Here is a 17134-nt window from a genome sequence, read left to right as displayed (position 1 = left end):
TCGTCTTACATTAGGCGAAAACCAATTGCACATCGTCTCGCATCTCGGGTTACTTTCTCGAATTTGGGGCTGCATTTTTAACGCTCAGTTAGACGGGGTTAGTGCCGAGCCACGGAAATTCATGTAACGGGAAGATGGAAGGAAATAGATGTATTACCGTAGTTGGAATGTGGAATTAAATTTTTAGAGTTATTCAAGTAAGCTATTACCATCCGAAATTGGTTTTCTTTCATAATATTATCCACCCAAAGACGACATGTACTTTCAATCCTACCATATTTTTGGATCTCATATCGCGTTCTCCGCTTGTGGATAAATTTACTAGCCGTATTGTAGCCGATTCGTCGAACTGTCTTTTCCTACGAAGTTCAAACTACTTAAGACTCAACTGTTTCAATGAATTGGAAACCGGTTTATTTTTCCTCTAACTTAAAGACAATTCATCTAAGAGTATCATCCAAAAAAAATAAAATACAAGAATTCCTGGCAATCTATTTTGCTGTTTCTTGTTCATGTTCGTATTAACTGAACAGCTAATAATATTGGTTAAATGATGAACAGAGCTAAAGATATCGTCAGCCAGCATCGTCCGCTGTGTAAACAAGTATAAATATGTTAACTTACATCAACAAGACACCGCCAACACACAGGAACCATTCCACAATGTTGGATCACTTCAACAACCCCACCACACTGTTGCTTATCTAACTGCACGCACACATAACCTGAAACAATTAACGAACTGCGTTAAGTAACATATTTGACAGGTATTAAGAATATATTAAGTTATGCACGCGATTCTGGCCGCAAAGTTGTTAATTATTGCAGCAAAGTATAGGTTTTCTACGGGGCTAAATCTAAACAAATAACGCCGCTAATAAACAGTTACGTTCGCATTGCAATATTTGTATCAAGTGGTCATAGAAAAGGAATACTTAGTAAATTTTATCAAAACAATCGTTTTCGCTTAACAATTTGATTCGACGATGTAATAAATATAGCAAAATAAAAATAGCTTTTAATTTATAAAATCAAATTCGCCGTTAAAGGTATAAAATACATTACTTAATAGTATTAATTTTCCAACAAATTCACGATCCAATTTTCTAAGTAAATTGAATAGCAATTGAGTATAAACGAACCAATCTTAGTAACAGTATCTTGTATAAAGATCAATATTAACTTGAGAAGTAATCACTACCTACTTCCAAGGTTTTAATTATTAAGGAATCTTAATTCCAAGAAATTATAGGCGGATGAGGAAAAATGTTAAGAAATTTAGAAAAAAAGAGTGGCTCTAAGTTTTAGACGATATTTCAGAGAATTTATACCCAGTTCTGGTTCGTAAAGACCATAATCGCGTGAGACAAATTTCTGACAAACCAAAACCAGATATTCTGTAAGTAGGTAGGTTCAATAGGTGCCAGTAGACGTTGCCAACCCACGACCAACGTTGCCTACTAAAACTTTAAAAACCCCAATGTTTTCCTAACTTGTAAAATCGAATCGAAACTAAATAATTGATTTACAGTTTAAAACAAAAGTACGCGGCTAGTACCGTACTCAATATATTCAGAACGCAATCAGGAATTGGAAACGGAGCCTTCTTGGCACCTGGCCAAATTGGATTGGAGAGGAATTAAAATGTACGCTCGTAATTTTTACATTCATCATAACATTGGCTTATTACCCATCAAGATAGATAGTATTCCTGAAAGACCACTAATATATCAGTATTAAATTTTACTTGCAAAAAATACTCTACCAATTTGAACTAGTTTACCAATTAATTATGAATTGATTGGTATGTGCGGAAACCAATTCGACCAATCATTAAATGATTAAAGTTATCTCTTTAATCAAATGCAATCAAACATTAATAAAGTGTTACCATGCTGCCCTATGATTATTTCCACTTCATGATTTAATACATTTACGTTCATAACATGTATTTATGCATTGATTAATTCAAATTTATTGTGGTGTAGGTGTATGCCATTGCACAGCGGTACTTAACAAATATTTTATGTTGCAAATGACAGAAGTACGTACATATTACGATTGTTTGCTTACTTGTCTTGTTTTTGTTTAGGATTAGTTAATTATGGCTTTCCGTTTACAATTGTTCTTTTCAATATTGAAAACGACAATTGTAAATTAATTAAAACTTGTGTCTCGTGTTTGTTTATCAAAATTGCATAATAACACGTGTTTTATCACTAAAACCTGAGCGAACGTAACCAAATAATTACTTACATTAATTACAATAGTACATCGATTAATTCGTAAATAGCTGATAATGAAATAATCGAAAACCTTGTCAAGGTCGCCTTAACAGTAATTCTAATTTAGTCGTAGACTAATTAATTATCAACACACACGTTGAGAACTGTCACCATAACGTGTATCTAATTAATACCTTACGTATTTTACACACCTGACACATATTATTAAATTAAATATAGAATAGCACTACTACGCTGCTTCTTTCTTTGTATGTGCTAGATAAATTACACTACGAATATGTTTAATAGAAGCGCCGATTGTGAATATTTCAATGAAATATAAAGTAAGTTTCAGTATTGGACGTGACATTACATTCACTCTATGCTCTGAGTATCATCCCTACTAATATTATAAATGCGAAAGTAACTCTGTCTGTCTGTCTCTCTTTCACGTCTAAACCACTGAACTGATTTTAAGGAAATTTGGTACAGAGGTAGAGTTGACCTTGAGAAAGACAGAGGATAGTTTTTATCCCGGACTTTGGAGAGTTCTCTTGGAAACGCGATATAACCGACCTCGACGCGGGCGAAAAGCTAGTAACATCATATGGAAACAAATTTAGTTAGTAATTTTATTAAAACTCTTCTAGATAAATTTGTAATTTATTGACAAGTTTTCTAAAATCACCTTTAGTGGTGACATGTATGTAGATGAGAATACATCAACTTATTCATACTTATCATTTAACATTCTAGTACTGCATGATAACTAGAAGTACATTATATTTCACTTGACAACAGCGAAGTAAATTACTAACGTAACCTTGGGCCTTGCCGAGTGCTGCGCTTAGAACAAATGACAAACGCGATGACGATTACCTGCGATTTAAAATACACTAGGTTTGTTTAACACTAAAGGTTTTATTATAAACACGCTGTTGCGCGCGACTTTGTCCGCGTGGTTATAGGTTGAGGATTTTATAATTTGGATTAATATTATTGGAATGCACGCATCTACTCCTTGTTTATGTCACATATTTTATTACTGCTATAATAATATTTATCATTGAGAGATTGTTTATATTCTATACATATCCTTTCCACTATTAATGGGCTTTCTTACACAAAAAGACAAACCAATTCTTAAGCTTTATGAACGTCTTGGAATTCTTATGGACGTTGGAAGGATAGAGTGGAGGTCATCCCACCAAAACAACCAAGTGCGTCTGTCTTGGATTCGAACCCCACGTATTACAAACATTTGTGAGATACACGAATACTTGTTCTGAGTCTGAATTTCTCAGGATGTGACTTGAATGTGTGCAAAAGATTTCACGAGACTAGGATTAAACTTCTCAACACGAGAGTCGTTTCATTTTTAATTGCAAAATAATTATTCTGATATTACAATCAAATGAGTGAGTTAATATGACGGCTATTTTGGGAATGCAGGTTATAAAATTAGCATATTATAGCTCTCATTGTATATTATGTTAAGACGAAGATGCCTAGAACATGACCTAGTTAAAGTCAACGTAGGTAATGTAGGTATAGTCAGGTATTGCCATATCGCTGATATTTAAAGTATATCTACAGATAATATACGTACGTATGTATGTATGTATGTATGAAGACAATGACATGATATGTATGGATTTTACCCGGTAGTATTGTAAATGGAATTGTACTATGTACATACGTAATCCCACCAAAAACATTAAATGTAAAAAAAAGCCAAGTCTCTCGATGCAGTCTTTCCATCGTAAAAAGTTTTGAGATCTCATAGAAGCCAAGTCCTATTCAAAATATTTTGTAGTTATAAATCAACATTTAGTAATTGTATCAATAGTTTTCTTTATATTATAATTATAGTGACTTGGCAATGAGCACAAGAAGAAACAAATAAAACGGCATATTTGTAGGAGTTGAAAGTTACACACACCGCATGCGTAAACATTAATATCACAAAATTAATTTTCTTTTGGTTTATCCGTGTCGTCCCAACCGAATTTCGGCAACGGCAGTCAGTCTTAGTGTACTCTCGATTCATTTACTTTCATAAAGCGATGGCCCGTAAGGTATTCTTAATTATTGTATTGGAGCATGTAGTCGGTAGTGACCATCATGATTCACACATAACAAATAATCTGATGTCAGCCCTCAGGTCTCGTCAGTAACATTTGCACATAATTCCAGGCATCAAGCAGCTTTTAATTTGTGCTCATTGCCAAGTCACTATAATTATAATATAAAGAAAACTATTGATACAATTACTAAATGTTGATTTATAACTACAAAATATTTTGAATAGGACTTGGCTTCTATGAGATCTCAAAACTTTTTACGATGGAAAGACTGCATCGAGAGACTTGGCTTTTTTTTACATTTAATGTTTTTGGTGGGATCTCATTTATTTTTTGTAAGTGTATTTCTTTCTTTTTTTTTAGGTGTCATAATTTCTAGGACTTCAGCTACTGCTTTGCTTAGAACCCATTCTCTATCTCTATCTCTTTTGTTTCTTCTCTGAGACTTCGTTACTTCTAATGTAAACAAGCTTAAACTTATATATATATGCATATATATATCTACTAACTTACAAACTATAGCTAAACTAAACTAAATAACACGTAAAGTTCTCCGAATATCAATTATCACTACAATATTTTTTAGTTTCGAAATGGTTTTTCATAGACAGGTGGCGCTATCAAATGAAAATTATCGAATTATTCTGAAGTACTACTTAGACTGCGCTTTGTAACGAAACCATAGCGCGATTCAGACACGTACAACGCCATCTATCGAGCGCGCATACAATATTTATCGCAATACAATGGAGTTTTAGCTTTATTAATTTAATGAATTATGAATTTTATGTATTAATTTGTATTAATGATAGTCTGTGTATTACATTTATATTATTCTTTTCTATTCTATGTATGTATTCATCCAATTGAATAGGTACTTAAACAACGAACAAAGTTAACAATGCAGTCAAAATCCATACATAATGTTCTTGCCAAACCGCAAATATAAAATTGTTTTCTATGGCATATTATTTTTTAATGTTTTTATAATTTTTCCTTTATATGTGGCTAAGGACCTATCTTGGTGCAAAATTTGAAGTTTCTAAGTCTGCTAGAAGTACCTTAGATTTTTGATGATCTGTCAGTGAGTCAGTGAGTCAGTGAGTCAGTGAGTGACAAAATGGTGTAACTTTGATCGACAGTAACTCCTAAACCATTAATTCAATTGGCATGTAATTTCGAACTTAAGCTTGTTCTAATGCCTACTATTATTCCCCGAAAAGCTAAACTCCTAGCTTTGTCCACGTCGAAGATACAGGGGGGGCGAAACAGCCGCGAATCGCTTCGAGAAAAGATGGTACGGCCGTGCCCGTTTTGCTCGAGACTTGGCAGGGGCACTGCCGTGCCCTCAGATTATACTTGCCATGGTTACTTAGTGTGAATCAGCTGTGTGACTGTCATAATAAATGTACTTACTTAATTATAGATTAATAAAAAATAAAAAAGTTATTACTAACAACAAAATATGTTTCGTCTAATTTCCAACTACAGAAATATATTTTATGTTATTTAGTATAGAAAATATTGGTAGTGTCGTTTACACATTTATGGGCAAAAGCGATAGGTACCCAACTTAAATAAAGAATTTTCCCACGTTTCGTGACCAAGTATCAACAGCCTGTGATAAATATAATTGCAATATTAAAGATATACCTATTAAAAGCAATACTAACAAATACGAAATGTTTCTTTTCTTTACTATAGCGAAAACAATTTATAAGTAAACAATCATTCTAAATAGTATTCCGCGATTTGATTAGAAAATTTCAGTCAAAAGCAAATCAATGAAAACCTAAATACTAAGTATGATCACTAACTTAACCCTTTAAACGCAGGCCATTCACATTAAGAAACCGGTGGAAGTCAGATTTCTGTTTATTCCGCTCTACCCCTGGGCCCATACAATTCAATTCACTTATTAGAAAATAAATGTGTGGTCCATTAAAATTATTTCCTTCGCAAAAAAGTATCAAATTACCAAACCTCTGTAGAGGTCAGTCATATTTCGGTCGGATACAGTTCAGAAATGTTATCATAAATTAAATGCTTTAATAGTATTATGTCCAAGTCAGTGAACTGTAAAATAGAAGCCTTTTCAAGTATCAAGTCACGTTAGAAAAGTATTATCTGTATCATTGTTTTGGTGAATTCGGGTATTTATACTCCTATTGTCTTGGTGTGATCCATTGTTTGTAATAAACAAAAATCTTTGTGTTAGATGACGTCATATTCTCTGGACTAATTGAAGATGCGTAATGTGTTACCTATTAGGAAGAATAACAACTAATGTCTTATAGACAATGTCATAAGAAATTATTCAATGAATTTGGTGTTAAGTAGCTTCGGGCAGAACGGCCTGGAGTCAAAAGTCCTAGGCCTATAAATGGGAAAAATTGAGATTCCAAAAATAAATAATATTCTGAACACTTGAAAGCTATACAATTAATAAATAATAATAAATTAATAATAAAGAAGCTTCCGACGGATAGGCGGACGCCTAATGAGATGTATCCACTATCAACGATGTTCTTTGAATAATAAATAGCTTCGTGTACATTGTCAGGGAATAAAAATACTCCTAAGGATGTCCTACGAAACACACGTTTCACGATATGCTGTTGCTACAAGTCTAATATTTACGCTAACCAAGTTATTATTGCTAAAAAACCATTTAGACAATTTTAAAATTCGTACCTTAAAATTTAAAGGTTTCCTTTCCAAATAACACCAAAAGAAAACACAAATAAACTGAAACAACACTTAATAATTCACATAAAACCACAGACACATTCACTACAAATCAAACACGTAATCACAAAATCAGTGATGGAAAGACAAAAATCCGACATTCCACAACGTGCACCACTATCCCCACTCTAAACCGCACTGGTCTGTGAACGTAATCTGCGCGGGAGCACGCAAGCTTCCGTCCGTAACGCACACCCACCGCTGGGAGACTGAGCAATGTACGAGCGATAGAGGAAGCGAATAACTTCTATTTGAAAGTTGAAATCATGTTTTATCCCTGATGTCTTTAGTTCTCTTTTCCGTGCGAAGATTTTTTACTATAGATAGAATAAAATTTCGGCGAAAATGTCATAGCTTACGTCAAAATTTTAGCCAACTACGTAAAAGATCTACGGATATGGTATTGATAAATATCTACATTCTAATACATTGAAGTCGTCAATAATTAGAAAATTGGTCGAATCGTAATGGAACAAGGTCAAAGTTATTTCGGTATTTATTGGATGGTACGTTCAATAATGAATCACCTGATAAAAATTAAGAACGTCTTCTTTTGTAAAGCAGTTTGAACCCAATAAGAATGTCCTTGAGGCTCAAATTGGAATAAGTTATGAAGACTGGTTTCTCCCCTGGGAATGCATCTGCCAGCAAGGATCCCTGTTGTATTTCTTCCATCGAATTTGTATTATTCATCAAATTCAATGGCCTAAACGCTTGTTACTTGCAACGGATTCCACGTATCGGTTGCCATCCGCCACAGTCATACCGTCGCGCATGAGTAACGAGGTTTTGTCACAAACGAAAAAGGTGCAGAAAAACCGTTTAAAAGCATATGTGCTAGCCAGGCAAAACCAGCATACGTCGCCATGGCAACGTGGTATAACAAACCTGAATAATTCGTTGCGAATATTTTGCATGAGTCGCACGGTATCAAAGAAACAGAGACAGGCTATTTTCTAAAATCTGCAATGTAGCCTATTTTAAAATTCTACACTTTTAGGTAACCTGTCTATCTTTTTAGATCTATAAAAGATGAAAAATAGCAAATTGTGATAAAACCGATCATAGCACATTTTTCTTCTTTCTCTCTGTAGTTTGTTATTCAAATGGTATACAATATACTATAATTTATTCTACGTATGACATGTAAGTTTTAGCTAGAAAAAGCTGTTTAGATATTGTCCTAATGTAAGCCGTCTTATCGCAACAGGTTTGGTCACCAGTATCATCTTTTTTTATCTCAGGATTAGGCCACTAACAAATTACTATCTGGCAATACTAATATCACGTTCTGTACAATGATATCTCCGTTATCAGAAAAGATTTATCATTGTTACCAACACAGGTCAATGCTACTTTGAACGTTATTTATTCATATCTGGAAAACCATACTGTAGATTGAGTGTATTTGAAAGCCTAACACAACTATTCACAAAACCTCGTTCATCCTTATGAAACAAAGTACTAGAGAATGGTAATCTAGAACTTTACCGGATAACTTTGGATCAGAATAGCGGAAACCCATAGCAACCTTCCGCAATATTGGATAAACCTTCTGTAAGACCCTGTCAAGTGGTATTGCGCACACGCACGACACCACTAACAATGATATGCTCATCGCGTTCAGATTTAGAGATGGTTTCACGGATAAGCCTACGCTAGCATTACGCTACCATTTAGATAATTCAGGTTTATAAGGAAAATATAATAAGGCTGTTCACGCTATTCTTAAATGGTCAGAATATGTCCTATTTGTAGCTGATCTCACGACCGTTTATACTCTACTAAATATAAAAATAAGTTCTAAACAACTTTTAAATGAAATAATAGTTACACTTAATATAATAATAATAATATAATAATAACGTTTATTTCACTAAACCATATGAATGCCAGTCTGAATTCACATGTACGGATGTAGACTTCTTCAAAACGTAAGGAAAGTGTTGTGAGTAGTTTAATACTTACGCCATTAGTTCGATAGTGACGATGCCTGCTATACATTTTTCAGTCATGCCTTAATGAATGATCGCTTGGGTATGAAGGACGAACTGTTTTATACCGGAAAACGTTTCACGCGCTTAGAAACTGCGGATATGTCTGCCATACAATTATTATGTATGCAGATGTCTGTAGTTGGTTTATGATAAGATACAGGTGATGTATAAATATGACATAAACTTTAATTGTTTCAACCAAATGTTACCTTTTTATATGGCCAGATCCTTAGTTGTTAATTAATCTAGCTTCATATGCAATTAATTAAGCAAGAAAACAAAATAAAATGGCTACTCACACATTCGAATATGATGGGAAGGAGAGATTACTACTGGTTGTCCTAATAGCGGTATTATTGGACAGATTTCAATACCCATACATGCCAATAGTGGATTACAAAAACACATGATTTTTAATCCAATAGGTTTCACCGAGATCGGTTAACCTCAAACAGACATTTCGACCGCAGTCGTTGCGTCATACGAGAACAATATAATCGTAGTTCTACTATATCTGGAAGCGATCCCAGTTCACGGTTTAATTAATGAGAGCACGTGTTGTAAACATGACTAATCACCATGAGAGCATCAAATTTTAACGAGAATCCCGGCCAATTAGGATTTTCACACTAGCGCTGCTAAACAGTGATTGTTTATGAAATCTAGCAATGAACCTTCATCTGGTGGAAAATATTCCAAATATTTATTCTGCTGTATTTTGAAGTAACTAATTCTACTACATTATTATGTTTAACGATTGATTAGACTCAGAATCTCAGTTTTGGCAACAAACTTAGGTCTTTGCATTACTTAACAAATCGTAACAATTTTAATGGACCTATTAATCAACCGTCGAGGAAGCTATCTGCATTATAAAATACAAGTGTTCGTCATTCGTCAACGATAAGACCTTTAGTTCACACAAGTGATGGTAAAAAAGAATGTTTTTGAAACGCTACGCAATTAGTACCTTCTTGCATCACTATCGGATACGACGGGCTTCTGATTTTAGGCGGAACAAATGATATCTGTTAGTCTCGTTGTAATGATGTTACTTTCCATTTGTCAGATTTCAGATAAAATATCATTCGTTTCTCTTACGCCCATTTAGATGCAATGATGCTTCTTTTACTCGCAAAATATAAAAAATGATCACATTTGGCAAATCCACGGCCACAACTATATTCGAAGGAATGATAGTTCAATGTACTCAAACGTAACATTATTCAAAGTAAGCTATGGTGTGCGGTTTGAGTTCAACAAACGTCATAATGCAACGCGTGGGGTTCGGTTTGGTCTCACGAATTCTCAATAGCTGTCTAATAGCTTGAATGGAAACGTATACGGATCTATTCAGAGTATTGATATTGTATTATAAACAATTTTGTTTCTTTCCTCCACATTCTCCAACCATTAGGGAAGGCTCACCACAGCACCACCAGCCTGATTTGGTGTTATATTGCGTAAAAATAAGCATTGTTTTTCACAACTGTAAAATTAATTCTTCCTATTAGGCGATTGAAAGTTATTTTTCAATTCCAATCAAAACTTATTATTAAAGTCATCTTCTACAACTGTCACGCAAAACCGTGTCTAGTCTCAGTAAAGGACTTTGATTAGGCTTCCAACCTTATGAATTACAGCGTTATTATTGCGACCCCAAACTACTGAGGGCACTTAATTAATTATGACGTAACATGAACGTTGAAATAGTAATTTGCAGTTATTTCTTTGAAATAATAGCTGAAACAAATCATAGCGTTCTTCGAAACGCTTTTAAGTCAGGATATTTCGTTTGATATTATATCCTTGTGCCCCGATGTGCGAGTAAACCGTAAACCTTTGATACCAGTTTCATTTTGAAACCCGAAACAGCCATCATACGAGGAAAAAAATACCCGAAAAATCTACAACAGGTTTTTTCATTTAATTTTGGAATCCCCAACGAATTGGATCGTGAAGCGCACTTGAATCGGTAAGTACTGCTATTTAGGTATAATGATGGATTACAATTTTGTGTCATAAAGATCGGATATCCGAGTGACCTCATAATCGACCGTTGTTTGTTTTTGCTGTCGCTTGCAATGATTTGTTATCACGATCGACATCTGATTACACAGTCTGACGGTCTTTCGCAAAAATCAAGGACGACTAATACCTAAAGTAAAAAGGAAAAATCGTTGTGAACATCAAGAACCCATGCTTTTCACGGCACTGCATATTATCTGAGAACGATAAGACCCCACAAATGAAGTATCAACCGCATGATTTTGTCGTACTTAAAAGGTCATATTGAGTAATGAAATTCAACGGCATTGACCGTCAAAAGGTCACAGTCATGGCCGCTTTTTCAATGTCCAAAGCGACACTGACGGTTGCTAGTTAATTACGGAATGAATTTCCAAGTAGCTTTTACATAACAAAAGCAACACGCCCAGGATCCCTCGAGAATAGAGCGGTGCTCAAACCACATTTTGTCTGTCTGGGTACCTTGGAAAGGTCATAAGCAGCCAGGAGAGTCCAAGTAATGAAAAGAGTCGGTTATTCTAATAGCGTTGGGAATTACGCCAAGATACGAGTGGTATCTTGATATGTCTCACTTAGAGTAGTGAGAACATTGATAACTGGATGTCTAAGCTCGATTTTAAGCTTGAAACCTTTACAAAGCCAAATTCACGCCGGATTTCATTTGTCAAATAGTATGAAAATTTAACTAAAATGTAACTTTTCCACTTCCAACGTAATAATGGAACATATCAGTGCAAGTACAAAATAAAGTGCTTCAATTATTTACACGTGTTATGAGTTTCATACGAGGTACGGAGCAAGGAAGCCACAGTAATAATGTTACGTCAGTTCAGTTTGCAATAGGGCGTAACAAATAGGTACTACAATGTAGATGATAAGATTATTGACACACAGTAACCTACATAATTCTAGCATCCTCTGTACAGAATATTCCTTGAGTTTAAAGTAGTGCAATTATGAGGGTTGTCTGAGATTTTTGCTATGTTTAAGGCATATTTTTTTTTGTTGTTGTTAAAAGTTTTATCCTGGTACACGAGCAAAATTAGAACAGGTACGTGATCATGACAAAAATGGATACTACAATCTATCAAAAATATTGTTCCCGAAGAACACATTTTTTTGCTACCGCCTCAAAAATAACCAAAAAATTATTCCACGCTGGATACAATAATGTACATACTACAAAATATATTGGGAACATTGTTAGTCAGAATAGGCAACTAAGGGACATTTTGTGCCTGGGTATTCTGATAACACATTGACACATCCGAACTCAGATAATATATTGCGAAATCACATTTCGCGTACAATAGGAGTACTAGCAATTTAGATACTATGATCAATGACTCCAGACAAATTCACCAACAATGGGGGAATTATTTTTAGCAACTTTCACAGATAATAATACTAATTATAAATATACATATATACTTATCACATTTTGACTAAAAAGAAAATGTGTTAGAAATATTCTTAGGAGGTTATATCGTATATTCTTAAATGCGATGCTTATGGATTTTAATTACGTTACTGTAATACCGAGTAGAAAGAATAACAAGAAATAATATATTAAGTAACAAAGTAAACATTAATTAACAAGGTTTTAAAAATACCGTTATCTTAACGCTAACAAGGAACTGATAAGGCCGTTTACAAACTAGAGGGTCGTCAGTTACGTTGTGTATATTGGGTTATCTGTAATAGGCACTTTAATGAATTTTAATTACCTCTCGTGTTTGGGACATGACACTTGTCGGATGTTATGGATTTGGAAGTTTCTGAAAGAAGGATGATTTGAGCAAGGCTAACATCAACTTGCAGTCATCAAAATAGTTATTTGTCGAATAGAGGTGCGAACATTTTGCGGTCTATTTTTGTGCCCGCTTTATATTTTACTTAATATAACGATATGTGAAATATCTAACTATACTGAAACTTTGTAACCTATATATTTCTATACACTCATAAATACGTTGGCTTTGATGTGGTATTTTTCTGTAAATATACGAGAGTAAATAAATACGTTGACGAAGACACAAATGCCTTGTTTAAGGAACGATCAAAACCGAAGCTGCCATCTATTTTTATGATCAAAGATTTGACGGAAGAAAGTCATGATTTTTGTCATCTTCAAAGCAATCGTGATACTCAGTTTATTGACCTTCACGTGAGATATAAAATCGATAAACCGTATAATACATACAATTTTACAATTTCGTTTAGAACATTTTACTATTTTACTTACACAAAATCGTAGATGTTTTGAAATTTTATAATGACAATGTGTGAAGTACTTTTGTTGGAAATTTAAGTATCTCGATAGATTTTAATGTCATATTTAATGAGTCTTTTTAAAATTAGCGTGTTTTTCAAAACAATTTTTGCCCAGAACAGGACGAGCATAAGTTAGATGTCAGTATAATATCAAATTTCGTTTTAGACTTTAACGATATTAATAACTGAGGAAAAAATAAATATACACATTTTGCAGTATTGTCAAGTCTCAACAGTAATTTAAGATTAATTTAAGCCACTCATTATTTTTGCTTGCGAACCTTGAACGGTGACAAACGTTAAATTAAACGTTAATATTTTTACATTTAATGATGACAGTACACTGTTTGAATGTAGTAAGACTTTGCTCATGAATAGGAATCAGCTAAGATACGAGCTATGCTCTTTTGAGTCAAGTTTTGATTGCTACTATTTCCAAAAACGATAAGGCGACTCGACAACTGTCGTATCTCGATTAACAGGTGAAAATGACAAGCGTTTATTTTGGGGACATTTTTAAAAACGATTACTACATCATGTCATCAAACAATTGCGAACAGCAATCAGGCTGCGTAATAATGGTAAAGTACTTGCATTTTGTAGTAGCAACTGAGCAAAAAAAGCATGAAAACGTGTTTACTCCCCTTCGTAGCAACACTATTCAGAATTACGCAATACGGCACATGTTTCGAAGTTCGGCGGTCACATATGAATGTTGATGGCTAATTGTCGTCAATTCTCACTTCGTTGACCTGGGGTTAGGTTAGTCAAGTATTGAATGCCGAACTGTGATGTGACCGTCTATTCGGTGGGTTGAGTGGCAATGATAAATGAGGCGACTTTGATTTTACGTATAAATTGAAAACGGTATCGTGGGTTCGGACTCGCTTTATTGAAACTGACTTAAGTATTCATCGTTAATCGCAGCAAATCAGCCTTTATGAATAATGCCTCTTGTATTTCCTACCATTGCTTTTGATTTTCGGAGCCTCTCCTCCAGGAATCGTCCTCATTCTTGCTTGATTCGACACGATCCATAACGAACTATATTCCACCTTTTTACACCAAAGCCAAACTACCACTTAAACTTTTGAGGTCATGGGCATAGCGATGTTCATTCTTTAAAAATAGGCCTTTGACCTACATAGAGTACTTCTTTCCACGCTCGTCTAATGATTCTAACATTTATAACCCTAAACTCTTTAATTGATACGTACGTTTAATACGATTGCTAAACAGAAGGCAACATCTGTTGTATGAAATGAACACCGCGATATTAGATATCAAACAATCAAGCTGTATACATACCTACGTTATATATTACACGTGACTGCATCTATGATATAATAGTCCTTTATGTTAGATATGTCCGTTCGTGCGTAAGTTTATTCCGTATATTTAAGGCTAAAGATAAATGGTTATGGAAGTCTGTGATTTTCAAAGCATGAAATTTCGTTTGGGTAAAGTAATAATCGAGTGGGAGCGGCGCAACATGGGAGAAGCTTATGTCTAACTGTGGTCTGCAATAGACTGGGGTTAATTGATTAATTAATAGAGAAGAAAATTAAAAAAATTAATATACCTATCATAAGATGTAGAAATTGGCATGACAAAGGCGGCCTATGCCTAGCAGTGGCAGGACAAAGGCTGTGGATGATGATGATGAAGTTGGAAAAATAAGATTTTCTCTACAGTTAGATTTTTTAAGTATAGATTGAACATAAATTCACTATTCTAAGTACTACACTATCATGATAATTCGTTTAAATGATCTAGGTCCCTGTATCACCTCTGAATGAAGCACTCTCCATTCCGCTTTAATGCCTCCTTAGTAATTTTTATAGTATTTACAGTGCTTATATTTTGGTTAAAAAAATATATTATTGTTATTTTTACAAATCCAGTGCATTTGTTTGACTTATATAGGATATGATAAACATCTTATTGAAATGGTTACAATAATCAGTATGTTATCTATTTGTATTATATTTTTTTCCCATTTTATTCCATTGCATGAATATTATGGGAGAAAATATTTCTATTGTTAAGATATGAATATTAAGAATAGCTTAGATTCTCACATAAGTAGGCAGCGGTTTGCTAGACCTGGAAGTATTATCTCACTAGTCATAAACAACAGATAAAATAAATATGTAAGAAATAAATATTAACTTACAGTGGGATATAGAAAGTCAAGAAGAAATTATCACATAGATATTTGGCTGGATATTGGCGGCTGAGGCTGAATATTTAAATGTTAAATATTTAGGGAGAATAAGTTATGCAGCCTCATAATAGGAATTGTATATTAAGTTACTTTAAGTGTGTATAAGATATTGGAAGAGTAAAGAAAACTTATTTAATGATAATAAATAGTATTATTGGGATCCTAAATACATTGGAATTACATTCTCATATTTTTTCTCTCAACTGCTTCCTATAAATATTTTTTCAAAATAATAATATATTATGGCAACTCTCATAAAATAGAATAAAACTTAAGCAGTCTAATATTTATCTAGAAAAAAAATCTAATCTATGTCTAGAACTAGTAATCGACAAGCATTTCAATAAATTGTATAAAGTTTTTAATATTCCAGAAGTTAGTTAGTGCTGATGAAATTGCTGCAGTATATTCGAGATAACATTAAAAACAAGTCTTGCAAGGTGTATGTTTAGCTGTGCAATATTACATTTATAAAGATTTCGAATTTTACGGGTGATTATCAAATGAATACTCTCATAGAAAAAGTTTTTATAATATACTTATACAAACCGAGGTTATTATGAAGTTTATACAACCGAATAATCAATTATAATGATAAATAGAATATTATAACTAAACTTTCCCACGTATTATATCAACAGATATTGAAATGATTCATCGGCGGGAAGTCGGCATTATTACTTGACTACTGGAAAACTGGTTACAAGCATTGAAGATACAAATTCTTACAAGGTTAGGTCATTCGAGTAAATTTAATTATAAGGTTCACGAGGAGGAACTTCCACGAGAACGTGTATTTTCTCATAATAAGAAAGTATTGTCATAAATGTCACGTTTCGCAGCTAAGGCGGAGCCGTGCCGACCGCGGACCGTCGACAAGCTTGGGCGATGGCGGTCAAGTAACGGCGGCTTTAATTTCAAACTTTAAATCACGACACTTTCGCATGCACCCCAAATTGGTATATATTTTAGACAATATTTAGATAGTAATTAATACTTACCACATGACAACGATAGATTACATCAATTTTCAACGTTCACTCACAACACAAAACACTTGGCATCCACGAATCACGATTGAGTTTGACAATGACAGGCGATCACTCGCTTCGACACTAGCGCCACGTATTAAAAATGTGTAAATCTTCCAACTACTATGAAGTGCACTACAAAACACAGGCTTACCAACCCATGTTTTAAAAATTGTTTAGAAACGAAACATAAACTGAACCTATTTTAGTTTTTCAACTTAGAGGAATTTAATTAGTATTAGGTACTCTCATCGCGACTTACCTAATGCGTAATTTCACCAGTTTAAAAGATATTAGTTCTAGGCAGGTTGTTTAAGTTCTTTATTTGTGCCAAGGGCGTATTAGCTAGTTTAGAGCAAAACATGATCGGTTGTTAAATGTAGGCTCGTTCAGTTAGTTGACTGTTAGCCTTCGCGAATTAGACTTATCAGCTTAAAGTCTTTGATTAGTTACACATTTAACATCTGCCGGAGCGCCGAACGGGCAAGTTTTTAACATTCATTAAAATTACTGCCAACGC

General features: G+C 34.0%; 1 long non-coding RNA gene across 1 annotated transcript; it reads right to left on the bottom strand.

Annotated features, from left to right (window-relative positions):
* Window positions 1-16728, bottom strand: LOC113502065. The gene is made up of 2 exons (XR_003401331.1): window positions 16585-16728; window positions 1-725 (listed from the first exon to the last, which is right to left on the bottom strand). It is a non-coding gene; the product is annotated as an uncharacterized LOC113502065 (long non-coding RNA).
* Window positions 16729-17134: the final 406 nt, after the last annotated feature.

This window comes from Trichoplusia ni, chromosome 16 (assembly GCF_003590095.1).
Source record: "Trichoplusia ni isolate ovarian cell line Hi5 chromosome 16, tn1, whole genome shotgun sequence".
Taxonomy (NCBI): Eukaryota; Metazoa; Arthropoda; class Insecta; order Lepidoptera; family Noctuidae; genus Trichoplusia; species Trichoplusia ni.
Note: the sequence above shows the minus strand (reverse complement) of the source record. Positions and strands in the feature narration are given on the sequence as shown.